Source organism: Triticum dicoccoides, chromosome 5A (assembly GCF_002162155.2).
Source record: "Triticum dicoccoides isolate Atlit2015 ecotype Zavitan chromosome 5A, WEW_v2.0, whole genome shotgun sequence".
In the NCBI taxonomy this organism is placed as follows: domain Eukaryota; kingdom Viridiplantae; phylum Streptophyta; class Magnoliopsida; order Poales; family Poaceae; genus Triticum; species Triticum dicoccoides.
The window spans coordinates 683,627,301-683,648,445 of NC_041388.1; positions in this window are offsets into that span (position 1 = coordinate 683,627,301).

A 21,145-nucleotide genomic window follows, 5' to 3' on the forward strand; every position below is an offset into this window, starting at 1 on the left:
GGGGAGTGCTTGCGCCTATGATGGATTGAGGGATTATGGTACTTAGGGGGGTGCGTATCACATGGAGAGAGAACAAGGGCGGAGAGTGTTGGATGGGTCTATATGTATAGCGCGATCGAGACATGTGTATGTGTGAACCAGGGAGATATAAGGCCAGTTTGGCTTGCGTCTTGAGCATCTTTTGCCTAGCCTGGGGTTGTGGCTGGATTTCATGCACGCTTGTTTGGTTGCTACCCTGTGAAAAAGAAAGCCTGCCTGGCCTGGGTTCCCTTGCACTTTAATTAGCCTGGCTGAACTCCAGACACTGCAAGTAGCCTGGCCCAGGCAACCGATTTCGAACGCCTGGTCGTGTGGCCACGAGGCTAACAACAACATGGATGAATATTAGCATTAAATAATTGATGCATGGATTGATTGATGGGACGTTGATGCTTTGCCTGGCCCAGGCATGAACCAAACGCTTCAGCACCACACAAGCCTGGCCAGGCAGAAATATTTTACATCTCACGTCCACACCAGGCAGTACCGGCCATCAAGGCATGAGGGTCAGGTCACGAACCAAACTGACCAATAAAGTTTGAGAGAGATTGAGGAGCCCTGATAAGGCTGAGTGGTGCGTCAGATAGCTGAGAGGGGGAAAGAGATATTCCATCCGCTCGATAATGCAGTGCATGTAAATTTTTTAGAAGTCAAACTTTGGAAACTTTGATCAGGTTTACGCAAATGTTATTTATATCTACAATACCAAAGATACATCATAAAAAACTACATCTCATGGTGAATCTAATGGTATATGTTTGCAGTACTAGATGTAATTCTTTTTCTCCACGTACATGGTCAAACTTTGTGATGTTTGACTTTTCAATAAATCTGTATGCTATGGACTGAGGAGAGTGCCTCAGTTGAGACAGATCAAGTGCGTGTGAAGGAGAATGAGTAAGTGTGCAAAAAGAGTATGCGTGTGAAAGAGAAAGTGACAACAAATGATAAATTAGAAAGAGAGAGTGTTTTTTCGTTTCATATGCGAACATATCACGCATGCATCTCCGAGATGGAAAAGCGAGGCGAGGAGATACACGAAGATAGCTAGTGTGTGATTGTTTGCAACGGAGAGAGACACCCCTGTAGCACATGTCCAATAGAGGTGTGGCCAACAAGGAACAAAGGTCGAGAGGGACACATGTTTGGCATGGACGCATGGGGAGGGAGAGAGGGTGTGTTTGTGATAGAGAGATCCCGTCGAGATCGTGAGGGGATTATACGGGTGGGAGATCGAGGGAGTGCGTGCGCGATAGAAAGATGCCCCGAGAGAAATCGAGATAGACCATGTACATGTTTGTGATGGAGACTAAGATTATCTAGTCATATACATATAGGGGGGACTGCGTGTGCCTACAATTGAGCGAGATACCATCATACTTGGCTAGCTGGGCATGAGATTGTGTGTGTGCGCGTGTGAGATGGAGAGAGAACGAGGGGGAGAGATATAGTTTTAGATGGGCCTATCGAGTGCGAGTGAGATATGCATGTGTATGTGTGACCCAGGTGGATGGAGAGTTTGAGAGAGGGGGGGGGGAGAGCTCCGAGACGACATAGTGGTGCGTGAGAGAGTTACAGGCAAAGAGCCAAGGAATCTGTGTGCATACGATGAGTGCACCCAAGATATCTAGCTTGGACTAGCTAGAGTATCATACATAGTGTGCGAGAGAGACCTATAGATGGTGTATATATGCATGCGAACTAGAAAGACCCCCCCACACACACACAAAGAGAGAGAGAGAGAGATAGAGAGAGAGAGATGGAGAGAAAGGGAGAGGGACCAACAAGGTTTTTGTGTCGGATGCGTGTGACAGAATTGAAGATTGTCGACAAGAGAGAGAGAGAGAAAACAGGAGTGCGGGAGAGGGAGAGGTCGTGTTTTATGCATCAAAGACTGATATAAACCATGTTTCAATATAAACTTGCATTCAAATATTTAAATTGGAGAACATGTTGTCTGCAATCCACACATGAACGGATATATGCGTATATCAAACAAGTTCATTAATTTGACTTTCAACATGTTCATGGAGTACTATAATACTGTACAACATGCTACTCGATTGAGGTGTTCAATTTTGGATTTAGTTCACTATTTTGACCTACTGAATGAGCTATTTCATTGAATCGAGATATTTCATTTTGGGTTTGATTCGTGTTTTTGAGTGGGTCAACTATTTGTCTTATAGTAAATCGCTAGCAACGAGCATGTAAAAACGCATTACTCCCGAGCATCATCTCTCCATCTAAAAAAGAAGTGGCAAGCTAATATTTCAAAATTTGATCCGAATCAACTTGGTAAGGTAGACGTGGATGCTCGTTCTCCCAAAATTTGAACGAACCGTTAAACATCCTCTCTGCTCGGTGGAATTCGCCCGAGCAAATAAATGGGAGACGCGAAATTACCGTCCTATGTGGGACACGCATCAATTGGCCCGTTGTACATCGAGGGTAGGTTCGTAACTTCATCCAAGCACGCCTTCTCCTCGGCCAAAATGACATGTGCCGAATAATTCATAAACCATGGTCGGCAAAACACGCTCTCCTCGCCCGAAATAGCTCACGCCCACTATTTCAAAACACGCTCTCCTCGCCCGAAATCGCTCGCGCCCACTATAGTTCAAAACACGCCCTCCTCGCCCGAAATCGCTCCCGCCCACTATTTGGGGAGAAGTAAAGTTACTCTACTATCCCCGACCCTTAGTACACAGACCCAAGCCGAGAAGCCTATAGGCAAGGGTAGAACTGTAACTCCCCCTCACATTTCATACAAATGCGTCCATAAGACATGGTTCCACTCCCCTCCCAATTCCCCCCGCCCGCACCCATTCATACCTCGTGGGCGCCAAATCACCTTCTCCCCGGGAAGCTCCCTTCTCCCGAGCCGTGAAACCTCAGCCCCACCTCCATGGCGCCCCCACCGCACCAATTTCACAGCCGCCCTCCTCCCTAATGCCGGAGACGCTGTCCATTTGCCGTCATGCACTGGGCCATGTGCCTCTTACTCCGTGCTGCTGGTGCTGCCTCGAGAACGGCCGCGTGAACCGTACCAGAGCCGATTCACCCCCGTCGTTGTTCACGGCGCCGGAGCGGCTCCAACTTCGGATCTGTCCAGAGTCCTAGCGCTGCTTCGGCGTAGCCGTCGACCGTCGCGACATCGCTCTTTCCCTACCGCCGGCCGCCACCGCAACCACGCCGGCCTCACCGACTCGGCAACTAGACCTGCCTACTTCACCATGCCGCCAGATAGGTTGCACCCTCATCTCAAATCAATTTATTTAGGCGTCAGTTGTATGAATTTTTATTCTGGGCCAATCGATTTGCAATGGGAAGCAGCACCCCTCAAGGCGGCGGAGCTCCTAGGCTGCCGGTTGGCCGGTGCCTAACGTGTGGGTGCGGTGCCGCAAGTTCGCCGTGGAAGCAGCGCTTAGATGGCTATCTTTTAGAGTTGCGTGGGTTGAAGGTACTACCGCCGCCGAATCTGGATGACGGGGAGTCTTTGTAGATTGGCCCGGGGGCGGCGCAACCACGACAGTGCAGTGGGGCGGGGTGCGGGGTTTTGGCCGAGGCCACAGACGGCGGAGGCAGGCTGCTCTGCCATTGGTCGCTGGCTCTTCGAGGAAGATTCCGAACAGTGTTAGCCGGGAGGCACAAGATGGCCAGCCATCCGGCGTAGATCGGACAGTACCAAAATAAAATAAAATCGTGTGACCCCAATTTAGTCTTCAGTCAACAGACGTGTGACCACTCTCGTACGTTGCTGTTGATCTCTTAGTGTATTTCTTCAGATCAAAGGGATATGTCGTTCTTAACATTATGCATTATCTGCATCTTCAGACACACCGTCTTCCGACTCACCGCAGCTGCTCCAACAAGGGAAGCATACACCAGAAGGGAGCTATAGTCCCCACTCAACAGTTCCCTGCATCGAATGCGCGTGCCCGACATGCACAGCCACAACAACTGAAGGGCCATCGACAAGTCAGCACATGATGCTCACTCCAATGGATGGTAGCCCGATAGGTTGTACCCTCATCTTACTTGTGTGCAACATTTATGGCTTTGTTATTCATCTAAGCATGGAAAACAGATCATCACATTTCACTATATATTCATGCTGATCTCTTACGGGTCTTGTTCAGGAGTTAACGTTGTTCCATAGTTCAGCTAAGATACTTGTTCTTTAGGTAACACTGTTCCATAGTTATCATCCATCAGCCAATGCTATCCCACAGGCTGGTGATTATAGTATTATACCACTTCTAGTATTTCCTATGTTGTTCTTTAATACTTTTGTGTGCCATCTAGTTAATCTCGAGTACAAACGATACATATTCTGTAGCTTTCATCTGTATTCTCCCTTTAGTTTATGAGACCTATTGCTGCTAGTTAACCCCAGTCCTACTATTTATGTCGTCTCCTATAGGCACTCATTACATAAATCTAACTACTATTTGTCTTCCATGCATGTCAGATATAATTGCACACACTGATATATCCACAAGAACCTCACGGAGCAATGTAAAGGCCAATAAACTTGATGTCAATGATACCTAATATGATGGAACATGTAAAGGCAGTTCTTCAGAAGACTTGTAGAAATATGATGAATCCTCTTCACCCCACAAGGTCCTTGCTCTAACTTGGCCTGTGATATGGGTACAACATGCATATAATGTCCTGGAGTGTATCTACTCTGTTGCAATGCCATGTGGTTAGCATGCTGATCATGCATGTAAATATGTCATGCCTTCCTGTTTTACATTCCGCTAGCATACAGTTTTACATTCAACTAGTGTTTTTTTGCTGTGTTTTCCTGTCGTATCCCTAGCTCTTACACCATACTCCCTCTGTTCAGATTACATGTTGCCGAAATGGATAAAAAAGGATGTATCTAGAACTGAAATACGCCTAGACCCATCCATTTTTTTCCGGATGGAGGGAATACATGTCAATATGTCATGCCTTTCTATTCTTCAGTACCTATTCCATCTCTCTTCTGCTACATGTTTCATAATTAAAGCACCATTCTTCTATACAAGGCATGCAAGGGGAAGACGACTATGTTAGAATCTGAAGGGTTACAAACAAGGCCTTTGCAAAAGATCCAAATGCCAGGAGATAATAAACCAACTCCAGTTTTTATAGATACTGCTCCAGCACAGAGAAACCCAACTCCTACTGATAATAAGCAGATTCCAGTGACCAAAGAACTAGTCCGCTCCAGTCCAGCAAAAATATGTCAACTCAATTCTAAGAAGCGTGTGCGTATCCTTGCATCATGAAATTTTATAGCACGCTAATCATATTTTCTACATGTTTCTTACCCATCTCTCTTTTAGAAAATAAGCTTAACAGATAGAAGATTTTCTGCAATGGTATCATTTATGAGGAAAGATTCTTGCAGGAATTCTCTGTCCTCCAATGTAGATGTAAGTACCTGTGGTATATCACTATATTTTTACATCAACATGTATTATGTTAATCGGCGTGAATCCAAGCTTTATCTGATCTAAATTTAGTTGTAGCAAAATGTATGATTAAAGGCCACAATGTTGATTTTTGCAAGGAAAACTGCCTGGTAGTTTTGCATCCTGAGCTGCATGAGTGTACTATCTCATATGAGTGGGTTTGAATACTTTGGTTCTGTAGTGGGTTTTTCAGTGTTTTCTTACTGTGTTGTCCTGTTGTATCCCTAGCTCTTACATCATACTCCCTCCGTCCGGATTAAATGTCGCAGAAATGGATAAAACTGGATGTATCTAGAACTGAAATACGCCTAGACCCATCCATTTATTTCCGAATGGAGTGAATACATGTCAATATGTCATGCCTTTCTATTCTTCAGTACCTATTCCATCTCTGCTGTAGCATGTTTTATAACCGAGTCACCATTCTTCTACATAAGGCATGCAAGGGGAAGACGGCTATGTTAGAATCTGAAGGGGTTACAAACCAGGTCTTTGCAAAAGATCCAAACGCCAGGAGATAATAAACCAACTCCATTTTTCATAGATACTGCTCCAGCACAGAGAAACCCAACTCCCACTAATAATAAGCAGATTCCAGTGGCCAAAGAACTAGTCCGCTCTAGTCCAGCAAAAGAATGTCAACTCCATTCTAAGAAGCGTGTGCGTATCCTCGCATCATGAAATTTTATAGCATTCTGATCATATTTTCTACATGTTTCTTATCCGTCTCTCTTTTAGAAAATAAGGTTAAATGATACAAGACTTCCTCCATTGGGATCATATTCGAGGAAAATATCTTGCGCAAATTCTCTATGCTCCAGTGCTAATGTAAGTACCTGTTGTATATCACTATATTTTTACAACATCATGTATTTTGTTAATCGGCGTGAATCTAACCTTTATCCGATCTAAAATTAGTTGTAGCAAAATGTTAAAGGCACCAATGTTGATTTTTGTAAAGGAAACTGACTGGTAGTTTTGCATACTGAGCTGCATGAAAGTGCTATCTCATATCATGCACATTACTGAATTGTAGTGCTTCTCTGGTTGCCCATTCATTCATTGTGTCAATGTTGCTTTCGTATTACCTTACCTGGCTGATGATAACTGTGCCATATTGTGTTAATTTGGTGTAGGCTAGTTGCCCAAACGTTCATTGTGTCAATGTTGCTTTTCTATTATCTGACTTGGCCAATGATAGCAATGCTAGTGTGTTAATTTTGTGCAGGCTGCTGAAGATAAGAAGACAAACTCTGAAAACAACAAGGGAACCCCATTGTTTCTTTCCAGTAAATCTAGGCCATGTAATATGGCAATAACTCATGATTAATCTGTTTGGTTCCCGTCCTAATTTACGTTATGATGCAGTGGTCAAGACACTCTCCACTATCAATAATACAAGCCTGCCAAAATCGCCATCTGAATCTGTTCAGTATCCTCTGTCTCGAATGCAACGGAATAAATGTATGTTTGTGAACCAATTAATGGCTGAAGCAATGATGGAAATGGTGGATGAATCAGAGGTGAAGAGTCTTGCGACACAACAAATGATCAATGTTTTCAGAGACAGTGTGGCAAAGCAGCAAGAACTTGCCCACATGCTTATGGGCGTCATCTGTGCTGAGGTTACAGATTGTGACATTGTAGATCGTTAGGTTCTGCTCATTTATTTGCACTGGCATCAATCTTTGATTGCCAAGTGGATGTAATTTCCTGTAATATATTCTGGATGTGCAACGTTATTCCCTGTATGCCGTACCTTTGCTCATCTTAATGGGCTCAAATTATCTAAATTGTCCTAAAGACATGAACGAACTTTAGTGGGTCCATTGAGTTAATGGGCCGTTACTAGGCCGAAAGTTAATGGTCGGCCCTCTTACCTACCGGGTCGTTAATAGGCCAACATCGAAGCGGGCACAGGTGGCCCCAATTTATTTCATGGGCTGTTAACAGGCCATTACTAAGTTTGGGCTACATATGGCCCAACTATACTGTAGGCCTTTAGCAGGCCGAAAGAGACAGCGGGCTCGTATTGGACCATGAAGAGCATGGACCGCTAAGGCCGAAAGTCAGGTCGTATTGTAAACGGCCCAACTGTGTTGTGGGCCTTTAGCAGGCCAAAAGAGAAACTGGGCTGGTATTGGACCATGAAGGGCATGGGCTATTAAGGGGGCAAAACTAAGGTCCGACTACAAATGGCCCAACTCATTTATGGTCCGTTAACAGGCCGAAAGGCACACTGGGCCGAGAATTGGCCCAACACTTAGATGGGTCGCTAAAAGGCCAAAACTCAGGTCGGACTACAATTGGCCCAACTGATTTATGGGCCGTCAACAGGCTGAAAGTGACACCGGGCCAAAAATTGGCCCAACACTTAAATGGGCCACTAAAAGGCCGAAACTCAGGTCCGACTACAAATGGCCCATCAGATTTATGGGCCGTCAACAGGCTGAAAGACACACCGGGCCGGAAATTAGCCCAACATTTAAATGGGTCGCTAAAAGGCAGAAAGATGTACATCCTGAAAATTGGCCCATCCATTAAATGGGCCGTTAACAGGCCGAAATCTCATCAAGCCGATATTGAGCCCAAGTATATAGCGGGCTGTTAACGGGCTCGAACTGACGATGGGCTGCAATGGTGTCAAATCTTTAACGGGCCGAATTGGCACATCTCGTATGGGCCGTGGGCTTAAATGGACCTGACACAAGTAGGCCTTATATGGGCCGGCCTGCTAATTTTTACTGGGCCGGCCTTTTTCACCGGAATGTGCTAGTGTTGGGCCGTGCCACGTGTCAACATATCATAGGCGCCTATGTGAGCCACTGACGAGCTGACATGTGTTTCGTCCAGCCAATAAGAATTTTACACGTGGAAATTTCCCATTGGTCGAGGTTGTTAACGGGTTATCGGATCCAAAACCCGACCCGATAGCTTAACGGTGTTCCGTTACGGTGGATGCCACGTGTCGGTCACCCTTGACGAAAGCACTTCTGTGACGCGCGATTTATCATCATGTAAGTGGACACTTCCGTGATGATAATTTTGGTAATGTCATGGAACACTTCTACGACAGCACAGGTATGACTATCTTGATTCTGTCATAAATTTGTCATGGATGTATATGCATGACAAAAAAGCGACCTACTGTGACAAACACGTATCATCACGGAAGTGTATTTTTTTGTAGTGCGACGTGCTTCGCACACAGGTGGCTAGCGGGTGTCAGTTTCTCCAACTTTAGTTGAATCGAATTCAATGAACAGGTTTATTTCTGAAGATCAAAAAGCAATCACTATACCGCGTTCTGGTTTTTGATGCGTAGGTAAGAACAGTTCTTGCTCAGCCTGTAGCAGCCACGTAAAACTTGCAACAACAAAGTAGAGGACGTCTAACTTGTTTTTGCAGGGCATGTTGTGATGTGAGATGGTCAAGACATGATGCTAAATTTTATTGTATGCGATGATCATGTTTCGTAATAGAGTTATCGGCAACTGGTAGGAGCCATATGGTTGTCGCTTTATTGTATGAAATGCAATCTCCATGTAATTGCTTTACTTTATCACTAAGCAGTAGCGATAGTCGTAGAAGAAATAGTTGGCGAGATGACAACAATGCTTCGATGGAGATCAAGGTGTCAAGCCGGTGATGATGGTGATCATGACAGTGCTTTGGATATGGAGATCAAAGGCACAAGATGATGATGGCCATATCATATCACTTATATTGATTGCATGTGATGTTTATCCTTTATGCATCTTATTTTGCTTAGTTTGACGGTAGCATTATAAGATGATCTCTCACTAAATTTCAAGGTATAAGTGTTCTCCCTGAGTATGCACCGTTGCTACAGTTCGTCGTGCCGAGACACCACGTGATGGTCGGGTGTGATAAGCTCTATGTTCACATACAATGGGTGCAAGCCAGTTTTGCACACGCGGAATACTCGGGTTAAACTTGACGAGCCTAGCTGTCGGTGTCAAAACCGGCGGATCTCGGGTAGGGGGTCCCGAACCGTGCATCTAAGGTGGATGGTAACAGGAAGCAGGGGACACGATGTTTTACCCAGGTTCGGGCCCTCTTGATGGAGGTAATACCCTACGTCCTGCTTGACTGTTCTTCATGATATGAGTATTACAAGAGTTGATCTACCACGAGATCGTAGAGGCTAAACCGTAGAAGCTAGCCAATGGTATGATTGTCTGTTGTCCTATGGACTAAACCCTCCGGTTTATATAGACACCGGAGGGGGCTAGGGTTACACAAGATCGGTTACAAGGGAGGAGATTTACATATCCATATTGCCTAGCTTGCCTTCCACGCCAAGTAGAGTCCCATTGATAACCCACAAGTATAGGGGATCACAACAGCTTTCGAGGGTATAGTATTCAACCCAAATTTATTGATTCGACACAAGGGGAGCCAAAGAATATTCTCAAGTATTAGCAGCTGAGTTGTCAATTCAACCACACCTGGAAACTTAGTATCTGCAGCAAAGTGTTTAGTAGCAAAGTAATATGATAGTGATGGTAACGGTAACAAAAGAGTAATGAAAGCAAGGTAATGTTTTTGGTATTTTGTAGTGATTGTAACAATAGCAGCGGGAAAGTAAATAAGCGTAAACCAGTATATGGAAAGCTCGTAGGCATCGGATCAATGATGGATAATTATGCTGGATGCGGTTCATCATGTAACAGTCATAACATGGGGTGACACAGAACTAGCTCCAATTCATCAATGTAAGGCATGTATTCCGAATATAGTCATACATGCTTATGGAAAAGAACTTGCATGACATATTTTGTCCTACCCTCCCGTGGCAGCGGGGTCCTTACGGAAACTAAGGGATATTAAGGCCTCCTTTTAATAGAGAACCGGAACAAATCATTAGCACATAGTGAATACATGAACTCCTCAAACTACGGTCATCACCGGTAAGTATCCTGATTATTGTCACGTTGGGGTTAACGGATCATAACACATAATAGGTGACTATAGACTTGCAAGATAGGATCAATAACTCTCATATATTGATGAAAACATAATAGGTTCAGATCTGAAATCATGGCACTTGGGCCCTAGTGACAAGCATTAAGCATAGCAAAGTCATAGCAACATCAATCTCAGAACATAGTGGATACTAGGGATCAAACCCTAACAAAACTAACTCGATTACATGATAAATCTCATCCAACCCATCACCGTCCAGCAAGCCTACGATGGAATTACTCACACATGGCGATGAGCATCATGAAATTGGTGATGGAGGATGGTTGATGATGACGACGACGATGAATCCCCCTCTCTGGAGCCCCGAACGGACTCTAGATCAGCCCTCCCGAGAGGTTTTAGGGCTTGGCAGCGGCTCCGTATCGTAAAATGCGATGAAATCTTCTCTTCTATTTTTCTCTCCCCGAAAGCGTTATATAGAGTTGGAGTTGGAGTCGGGAGGTCTCCAGGGGGCCCACGAGGTAGGGGCGCCCTAGGGGGGGCACCCCCCACCCTCGTGGCAAGGGTGTGGGCCCCCTGGTCTTCATCTTTGGTGATGATTATTTATTATTTATTGTAAGATATTTCGTGGAGTTTCAGGTCATTCCAAGAACTTTTGTTTTCTGCACATAAAACAAGATCATGGCAATTCTGATGAAAACAGCGTCAGTCCAGGTTAGTTCCATTCAAATCATACAAGTTAGAGTCCAAAACAAGGGCAAAAGTGTTTGGAAAAGTAGATACGACGGAGACGTATCAACTCCCCCAAGCGTAAGCCCTTGCTTCTCCTCAAGCAATTCAGTTGACAAACTGAAAGAAATAAAGAAAAACTTTTACAAACTCTGCTTGCTCTTGTTGTTGTAAATATGTAAAGCCAGCATTCAAGTTTTCAGCAAAGATTATAACTAACCACATTCGCAATAACGCATAGGTCTCAAGTTTACTCATATCAATAGCATAATCAACTAGCGAGCCATAATAATAAAACTCGGATGACAACACTTTCTCAAAACAATCATAATATGATATAACAAGACGGTATCTCGCTAGCCCTTTCTGAGACCGCAAAACATAAATGCAGAGCACCTTTAAAGATCAAGGACTGACTAGACATTGTAATTCATGGTAAAAGAGATCCAATCATAGTCACACCCAATATAAATTAACAGTAATGAATGCAAATGACAACGGTGCTCTCCAACTGGTGCTTTTTAATAAGAGGATGATGACTCAGCATAAAAGTAAATAGATAGGCCCTTCGCAGAGGGAAGCAGGGATTTGTAGAGGTGCCAGAGCTCGGTTTTGAAATAGAGATGAATAATATTTTGGGCGGTATACTTTCATTGTCAACATAAAAACCAAGAGATGGAGATATCTTCCATGCTACACACATTATAGGCGGTTCCCAAACAGAATGGTAAAGTTTATACTCCTCCTCCACCAACAATCATCAATCCATGGCCTGCTCGAAACAACAAGTGCCTCCAACATACATCAGGTCCCAACGGGAGTTTTGTTTTGCAATTATTTTTGATTTAGTTTGCATAAAGCATGGGACTGGGCATCCGGTGACCAGCCATTTTCTCGTGAGTGAGGAGCGGAGTCCACTCCTCTTGAGAATAACCCGCCTAACATGGAAGATACAGACAGCCCTAGTTGATACATGAGCTATTCGAGCATACAAAACATGATATTTATTTGAAGGTTTAGAGTTTGGCACATACAAATTTACTTGGAACGGCAGGTAGATACCGCATATAGGAAGGTATAGTGGACTCATCTGGAATAACTTTGGGGTTTAAGGGATTGGATGCACAAGCAGTATTCCCGCTTAGTACAGGTGAAGGCTAGAAAAAGACTGGGAAGCGACCAAGTAGAGAGCGACAACAGCCATGTACATGCATTAAAATTAATAAACATTGGATGCAAGCATGTGTAGGATATAATCCACCATGAACATAAATATCGTGAAGTCTATGTTGATTTGTTTCAACTACATGCGTGAACATGTGCCAAGTCAAGTCACTTAAATCATTCAGAGGAGGATACCACCCTATCATACCACATCATAACCATTTTAATATCATGTTGGCATGCAAGGTAAACCATTATAACTCATAGCTAATCAAGCATGGCACAAGCAACTATGATCTCTAATTGTCATTGCAAACATGTTTATTCATAACAAGCTGAATCAAGAACGATGAACTCATCATATTTACAAAAACAAAAGAGGTCGAGTTCGTACCAGCTTTTCTCATCTCATTCAGTCCATCATATATCATCATAATTGCCTTTCACTTGCACGACCGAACAATGTGAATAATAATAAGAGTGCACGTGCATTGGACTAAGCTGGAATCTGCGAGACTTTAATAAACAGGAGAAGACAAAGCAATATGGGCTCTTTTGTCAGATAAACAATAATGCATATAAAAGCCACTTCAACAATTTAATCATGGTCTTCTCCTACTGACCCCCAAAGAAAAGAAAAGAAATAAAACTATTTACACGGGAAAGCTCCCAACAAGCAAAAGAAGAACGGGAAATATTTTTGGGTTTTCTTTTTAATTACTACTACAAGCATGGAAAGTAAATTAATACTAGTTTTTTTGTTTTTCTTAAGGTTTATTAAACACACAAGAAGAAAGCATAAAAAGGAAAATAAACTAGCATGGATGATACAATGAAAAAGTATGAACACCGACATCTAGAAATGAGTGTGTGTGAACATAAATGTAATGTCGGTGGGAAATAAGTACTCCCCTAAGCTTAGGCTTTTGGCCTAAGTTGGTCTATGGCCATGGCTAGCCTGGCGGATATCCATAATAATAGTTGTTGGGGTCATATTGCGATGAGGAAGAAGAAGGCTTCGATTGCCACTGGCTGGCAATCATCTCCGGATCCCACTGATAGTTAGACTGTCGTGAAGGATCAAATTGTGGTTCCGGTTCTGGCTCCTCGACTAGTGCAGGGTTCCGGTAGGCGTGGATAGCCATCAACGGAACAAGGTACGTGCCTACAGTCAAATCAAACGAAGAAGGAGCAGGCAAGGTAATAGTCTCAGGATGATGTTTATTAAAGAACAATTGATATTTAAGCTCTCCCGCCCTATTCTTAATAATAAAATCATGTGCCACCATACTTTTATAATCTAGATAAACACGAGGTAGCACTTTTTTTCTTTCTCAGCATGCCTAATAGGTAAGTTAAAATGTGCAGCGAGGCGTGAGGCATAGATGCCTCCAAAGATGGGGCCTTTGGTACGGTTCATACTTAACCGTCTAGCAATAATGCCGCCCATACTAAAAGTGTTATCACTGTATAGACCAGGGAGTAGAATAATTATATCAGGGATACTAAGGTTTCCACAGTTTCCGCGTCCAATTAAGCAACGACTAGCAAATAATGCAAAGTAACGTAAAACAGGAAAATGTATGCTAGTGATTCGTGCATCAGAAACCTTCCTAGTTTCTCCTAAAGTGATAGTATTAATAAACCCCTCCACATCATCATGATGCGGTTCTTCTGTCTTGCCCTCAAAAGGGACTAAACAAATCCGACAAAAATCATAAAGTGACATCTCCTTATGCTCATCATATAAATGAAACTCCACCGTAGGTGGCGAGTTCCTAGAATGGAAATGAAAGTTTTGCACAAAGGTATTTGTGAGTAAGAGATACTGATCGCATTGGTCATGGAGGAAAGCGGCGAGTCCTGCATTATGAGCCAATTCATGAAAATCTTCATAAATCCCGGCTGCTCTCAAGAAATCATCAGAAGGCCACTCACACGCCCGAATCTCCGCGGTGCACGACAAATTATACTTAGGGTTCGGTGCCTTCTCCTTTGAGCTTTGGCTCGATAAGCCCCTCAATAATCTCCTCATCATTTTCTAAAAAATTCTGAAATTTTTAGTAACTTCAAAATAAAAGTAAACCAAACTCATAATATTGATAGCAACCACTCCTACAAGTGCCTAGGGCCTATATCATGCATCAAAACTACTTTTGACCATATAAATTTGACATGCAAGCTCAAGAACAGGGTCACCTAAGCAGCAAAAAATTGCAATGAATAAAGCACTAGAACAAAAACTAATTGGACCAATGGAGGAGTCACATACCAAGGAACAATCCCCCAAAGCAGTTTTGTGAGAGGTGCTTTGAGCAAGGAGATCGAAAATTATAGCAAAGAGGGCTGGAACTCGTGCTTGAGTTGGTTTTTCGTGTTTGTGTGAGGAAGAAGAAGAGGATAGGTACATGAATAAGTGGAGGAGGGCCACCGTGGGCCCACGAGGAAGGGGGGCGCGCCCTCCACCCTCGTGGCAAGGTGGTTGGCCCCCCTGGTGTGTTCTTTGTTCCATAAATCCTCAAATATTCTAGAAAGAATCATATTTAATTTTTAGGGCATTTGGAGAACTTTTATTCAAGGTATTTTTATATTGCACGGATAATCAGATAACAGACAGAAAATTATTTATTTCTACTTTATTTCAACTAAATAACAGAAAGTATAGAGAGGGTACAGAAGGTTGTGCCTCTAGTTTCATCCATCTCATGCTCATCAAAAGGAATCCACTAACAAGGTTGATCAAGTCTTGTTAACGAACTCATTCTGAATTACATGGAACCGGAGAAATTTCGAATAACACTATGTTACCTCAACGGGGATATGCACATCCCCAATAATAAGAATATCATATTTCTTCTTGACAGTAGGAAGAGGAAATTCAAAACCTCTAAATATAATCGATGGAATTTTTCCAATAGAGTTGATACTATGAACTTGAGGTTGTTTCCTCGGAAAGTGTACCGTATGCTCATTACCATTAACATGAAAAGTGACATTGCCTTTAGTGCAATCAATAACAGCCCCTGCAGTATTCAAAAAGGGTCTACCAAGAATAATAGATATACTATCGTCCTCGGGAATATCAAGAATAACAAAGTCCGTTAAAATAGTGACGTTTGCAACTACAACAGGCACATCCTCACAAATACCGACAGGTATAGCAGTTGATTTATCAGCCATTTGCAAAGATATTTCAGTAGGTGTCAACTTATTCAAGTCAAGTCTACAATATAAAGAGAGAGGCATAACACTAACATCGGCTCCAAGATCACATAAAGCTGTTTTAACATAGTTTCTTTTAATGGAGCATGGTATAGTAGGTACTCCGGGATCTCCAAGTTTCCTTGGTATTCCACCTTTAAAAGTATAATTAGCAAGCATGGTGGAAATTTCAGCTTCCGGTATCTTTCTCTTATTTTTAATAATATCTTTCATGTACTTAGCATAAGGATTTGTTTTGAGTATATCAGTTAATTGCATACATAAAAATATAGGTCTAATCATTTCAGCAAAGCGCTCAAAATCCTCATCATCCTTTTTCTTGGATGGTTTGGGAGGAAAAGGCATGGGTTTCTGAACCCAAGGTTCTCTTTCTTTACCATGTTTCCTAGCAACAAAGTCTTTCTTATCATAACATTGATTCTTTGATTGTGGGTTATCAAGATCAACAACAGGTTCAATTTCTACATCATTATCATTACTAGGTTGAGCATTATTATGAACATCATCATTAACATTTTCATTAGGTTCATGTTCATTGCCAGATTGTGTTTCAGCATCAGACATAGAGATATCATTTGGATTATCAGGTGGTTCAGCAATAGGTTCACTAGAAGTTTGCATAGTTCTATCATTTTTCTTTTTCTTCTTTTTAGAAGAACTAGGTGCATCAATATTATTTATCTGAGAATCTTGCTCAATTCTCTTAGGATGGCCTTCAGGATACAAAGGTTCCTGAGTCATTCTACCAGTTCTAGTAGCCACTTTAATAGCATAATTATTTTTCTTACTATTCATCTCATTGAGAAATTCTTTTTGAGCGTTAAGTACTTGTTCTACTTGAGTGGTAACCATAGAAGCATGCTTGCTAACAAGTTTAAGTTCACCTCTAATATTAGCCATATAATCACCCAAGTATTTAATCATATCAGCATCTTGTTTTAATTGTCTACCAAAATAAGCATTGAAGTCTTCTTGCTTAAACATAAAATTATCAAACTCATCCAAGCATTGACTAGCAATTTTAGTAGGAGGGATTTCAGCTTTATCATATCTATAGAGAGAATTTACCTTTACTACCTGTGTCAGGTTATTGAGGTCTGGAGGTTCTTCAATAAATAAAGGATTAAGATCATATGTTTCTTCAATAGGCGGTAGATCAAGACCATGTATTTCTTCAATAGGAGGTAAATTCTTAACATCTTCAGCTTTAATACCTTTTTCTTTCATACATTTCTTTGCCTCTTGCATATCTTCGGGACTGAGAAATAGAACACCTCTCTTCTTCGGAGTTGGTTTAGGAATAGGATCATTAATTGGAGTAGGAGCTGGCTCAGGAGGTGCCCAATTATTTTCATTTGTCAACATATTATTCAATAAGATTTCAGCTTCATTCGGTGTTCTTTCCCTGAAAAGAGAACCAGCACAACTATCCAGGTAATCTCTGGAAGCATCGGTTAGTCCATTATAAAAGATATCAAGTATTTCATTTTTCTTAAGAGGATGATCAGGCAAAGCATTAAGTAACTTGAGAAGCCTCCCCCAAGCTTGTGGGAGACGCTCTTCTTTAATTTGCACAAAGTTGTATATTTCCTTTAAAGCAGCTTGTTTCTTATGAGCAGGGAAATATTTAGCAAAGAAGTAATAGATCATATCCTGGGGACTACGCACACAACCAGGATCAAGAGAATTAAACCATATCTTAGCATCACCCTTTAATGAGAACTGAAATATTTTGAGGATATAAAAGTAGCGAGATCTCTCATCATTAGTGAACAGGGTGGCTATATCATTTAATTTAGTAAGATGTGCCACAACAGTTTCAGATTCATAGCCATGAAAAGGATCAGATTCAACCAAAGTAATTATATTAGGATCAACAGAAAATTCATAGTCCTTATTAGCAACACAGATACGTGAAGTAGCAAAAGCAGGGTCAGGTTCATCCTAGCATTTAGAGATTGCTTATTCCATTTAGCTAATAACCTTTTGAGTTCATATCTATCTTTGCAAGCTAAAATAGCTAAAGAAGCTTCTTGATCAAATAAATAACCCTCAGGAATAACAAGTGATTCTTTATCATCACTTTCATCATCATAATCAGATTCAATATTTTCAATCTCTCTAGCCCTAGCAAGTCGTTCCTCGAGAAAATCACCAAGTGGCACAGTAGTATCAAGCATAGAAGTAGTTTCATCATAAGTATCATGTATAGCAGAAGTGGCATCATCAATAACATGCGACATATCAGAACGAATAGCAGAAGTAGGCTTGGGTGTCGCAAGCTTACTCATAACCGAAGGTGCATCAAGTGCATAGCTAGATGGCAGTTCCTTACCTCCCCTCGTAGTTGAGGGATAAATTGTTGTCTTAGCGTCGTTCAAATTCTTCATAGTGTCCAGCAGATATAAATCCCAAGTGACTCAAAGAATAGAGCTATGCTCCCCAGCAACGGTGCCAGAAATTGGTCTTGATAACCCACAAGTATAGGGGATCACAACAGCTTTCGAGGGTAGAGTATTCGACCCAAATTTATTGATTCGACACAAGGGGAGCCAAAGAATATTCTCAAGTATTAGCAGCTGAGTTGTCAATTCAACCACACCTGGAAACTTAGTATCTGCAGCAAAGTGTTTAGTAGCAAGGTAATATGATAGTGATGGTAACGGTAACAAAAGAGTAACGAAAGCAAAGTAATGTTTTTGGTATTTTGTAGTGATTGTAACAATAGCAGCGGGAAAGTAAATAAGCATAAACCAGTATATGGAAAGCTCGTAGGCATCGGATCAATGATGGATAATTATGTCGGATGTGGTTCATCATGTAACAGTCATAACATAGGGTGACACAGAACTAGCTCCAATTCATCAATGTAATGTAGGCATGTATTCCGAATATAGTCATACGTGCTTATGGAAAAGAACTTGCATGACATCTTTTGTCCTACCCTCCCGTGGCAGCGGGGTCCTTACGGAAACTAAGGGATATTAAGGCCTCCTTTTAATAGAGAACCGAAACAAAGCATTAGCACATAGTGAATACATGAACTCCTCAAACTACGGTCATCACCGGTAAGTATCCCGATTATTGTCACTTCGGGGTTAACGGATCATAACACATAATAGGTGACTATAGACTTGCAAGATAGGATCAAGAACTCTCATATATTGATGAAAACATAATAGGTTCAGATCTGAAATCATGGCACTCGGGCACTAGTGACAAGCGTTAAGCATAGCAAAGTCATAGCAACATCAATCTCAGAACATAGTGGATACTAGGGATCAAACCCTAACAAAACTAACTCGATCACATGATAAATCTCATCCAACCCATCACCGTCCAGCAAGCCTACGATGGAATTACTCACGCACGGCGGTGAGCATCATGAAATTGGTGATGGAGGATGGTTGATGATGACGACGGTGACGAATCCCCCTCTCCGGAGCCCCGAACGGACTCCGGATCAGCCCTCCCGAGAGGTTTTAGGGCTTGGCGGCAGCTCGGTATTGTAAAACGCGATGAAATCTTCTCTTCTATTTTTTTCTCCCCAAAAGCAGTTATATAGAGTTGGAGTTGGAGTCGGGAGGTCTCCAGGGGGCCCACGAGGTAGGGGGGCGCGCCCTAGGGGGGGCGCCCCCACCCTCGTGGCAAGGGTGTGGGCCCCCTAGTCTTCATCTTTGGCGAGGATTTTTTATTATTTATTTTAAGATATTCCGTAGAGTTTCAGGTCATTCCGAGAACTTTTGTTTTCTGCACATAAAACAACATCATGGCAATTCTGCTGAAAACAGCGTCAGTCCGGGTTAGTTCCATTCAAATCATACAAGTTAGAGTCCAAAACAAGGGCAAAAGTGTTTGGAAAACTAGATACGACGGAGACGTATCACCCATCCGGACACGGGACGAAGTCTTTAATCTTGTATCTTCATAGTCCAACAGTCCGGCCAAAGGATATAGTCCGGCTGTCCGGAGACCCCCTAATCCAGGACTCCCTCAGTAGCCCCCGAACCAGGCTTCAATGACGTCCGGCTCCCATAAATGTTGGACTTCTTTGCTTCTGCGCCCAATAAGGGCTATCTTCCACGTGTTGAGCGAATGTGAGGAGCCAGGGCGTTTTCATATTCGCCCCCCTAGCCAAGTAAACAAATCTTCTATTAAAGTGATGGGGATTCTTAGATCCAATCCACACCATCTTCCCACAACGAGAATCCATCGGAGAGCGCTCGGAAAAATCCATTCCATCATGGCCAGCCACTGCAGCTCCTTCTCTCGCTCCCGCAGCACGAAGCCCGGCGATTGGGAGAAGTGTTCCGTCCCGCACGGCCGATTAGTAGAGTTGCAGACCCAGGGATTTCTCCCTCCGGCGTATATGGTCCCCATCTGAGCCGGGCTCGCCATTTATAATGGCGGGGAGCAAGCAGAGAGCTTCCCCAATCCCTCCAAGGGGGAGTGGGTATGCCTTGTCCCTCACTTATTAAGGGGGCTCGGATTTCCAATTCATCCGTTCCTCCGTGGACTCCTGGAGTTTTACGGCCTCCAGTTGCATAATTTCACCCCTGCTTCCATATTACACATCACCGGCTATGTTGACATTTGCGAGTTGTTTTTGGGCTGCGAGGCTCATTTCGAGCTATGGAAAAGGCTATTCTGCCGTGTGCCCCGCACACAGAAGGGGTCACTTTATCAAGTGGGCGGAGCCGAAATATGGCGCATCGCCGAGACCGGATACCCGTCCGATACTCCAAAGAAGACGTCTGAAGACTGGCCTTCAAAGTGGTTTTACATGGAGGACGTCCCTCTTCCAGACCCTGTTCGGTGGGGTCTTCCTGAGTTCGACAATTCTCCTCTGAAGGAAGGTCAAAGTTGGCGCCCACGGAGCCCCCAGGAGGAAGATAACAGAGAAGTCCTTTATCTGATGAACTGAATAAAAGCGCTGGCTCAATCAGGGTTGACAATAATCGAGGTTATGTCAATATGCATAATGCGGGGGGTGCAACCACTTCAATATCGAGGGCACCCCCTGTGGTGTTTTAACGGGGAAGATGATGCCACCCGTTGCGGGCGCAAGGGACCGGACTCACCTGCTGCTTTAGCAAAAGTTCTGTCTGAGTTATTCAAGGGAGAGGAAGAGGAGTTCATCCACATTAAACCACGGGACGGATTCTCCATGTACAACCCTCCAAGCTGGGTGAGTTGTACCCTTTTTACTCTCAACCTTCCTGCATTCTTCGTCGTAGGTGCTCACCTTGCCATTTCACGGCAGGAACTGCAAAAAGCAATAAGGGAGGTCAACAGCCCAACTCCACAACCAGAGGACCCTGGCCGGGCCCTCGATCCCGGACTTGAAGAGGATCGAGACATATTCGTGGAGCTGATAGACAGGCAATTCTATCAATTGAGCTGCGATGATGCCATGGTGGCCATAACAGCCGACTATCCGGGATTACTTCCTGCGTCGCACGTAAGAAAAACCAAAGTCCCAACTCCCAAAAAAGGATTCCCTTTTATGCACTTCACCTACCGTACATGCATGGTGTCTTACAGGGAAGGCCTTCGGGACGCCGTGCCGA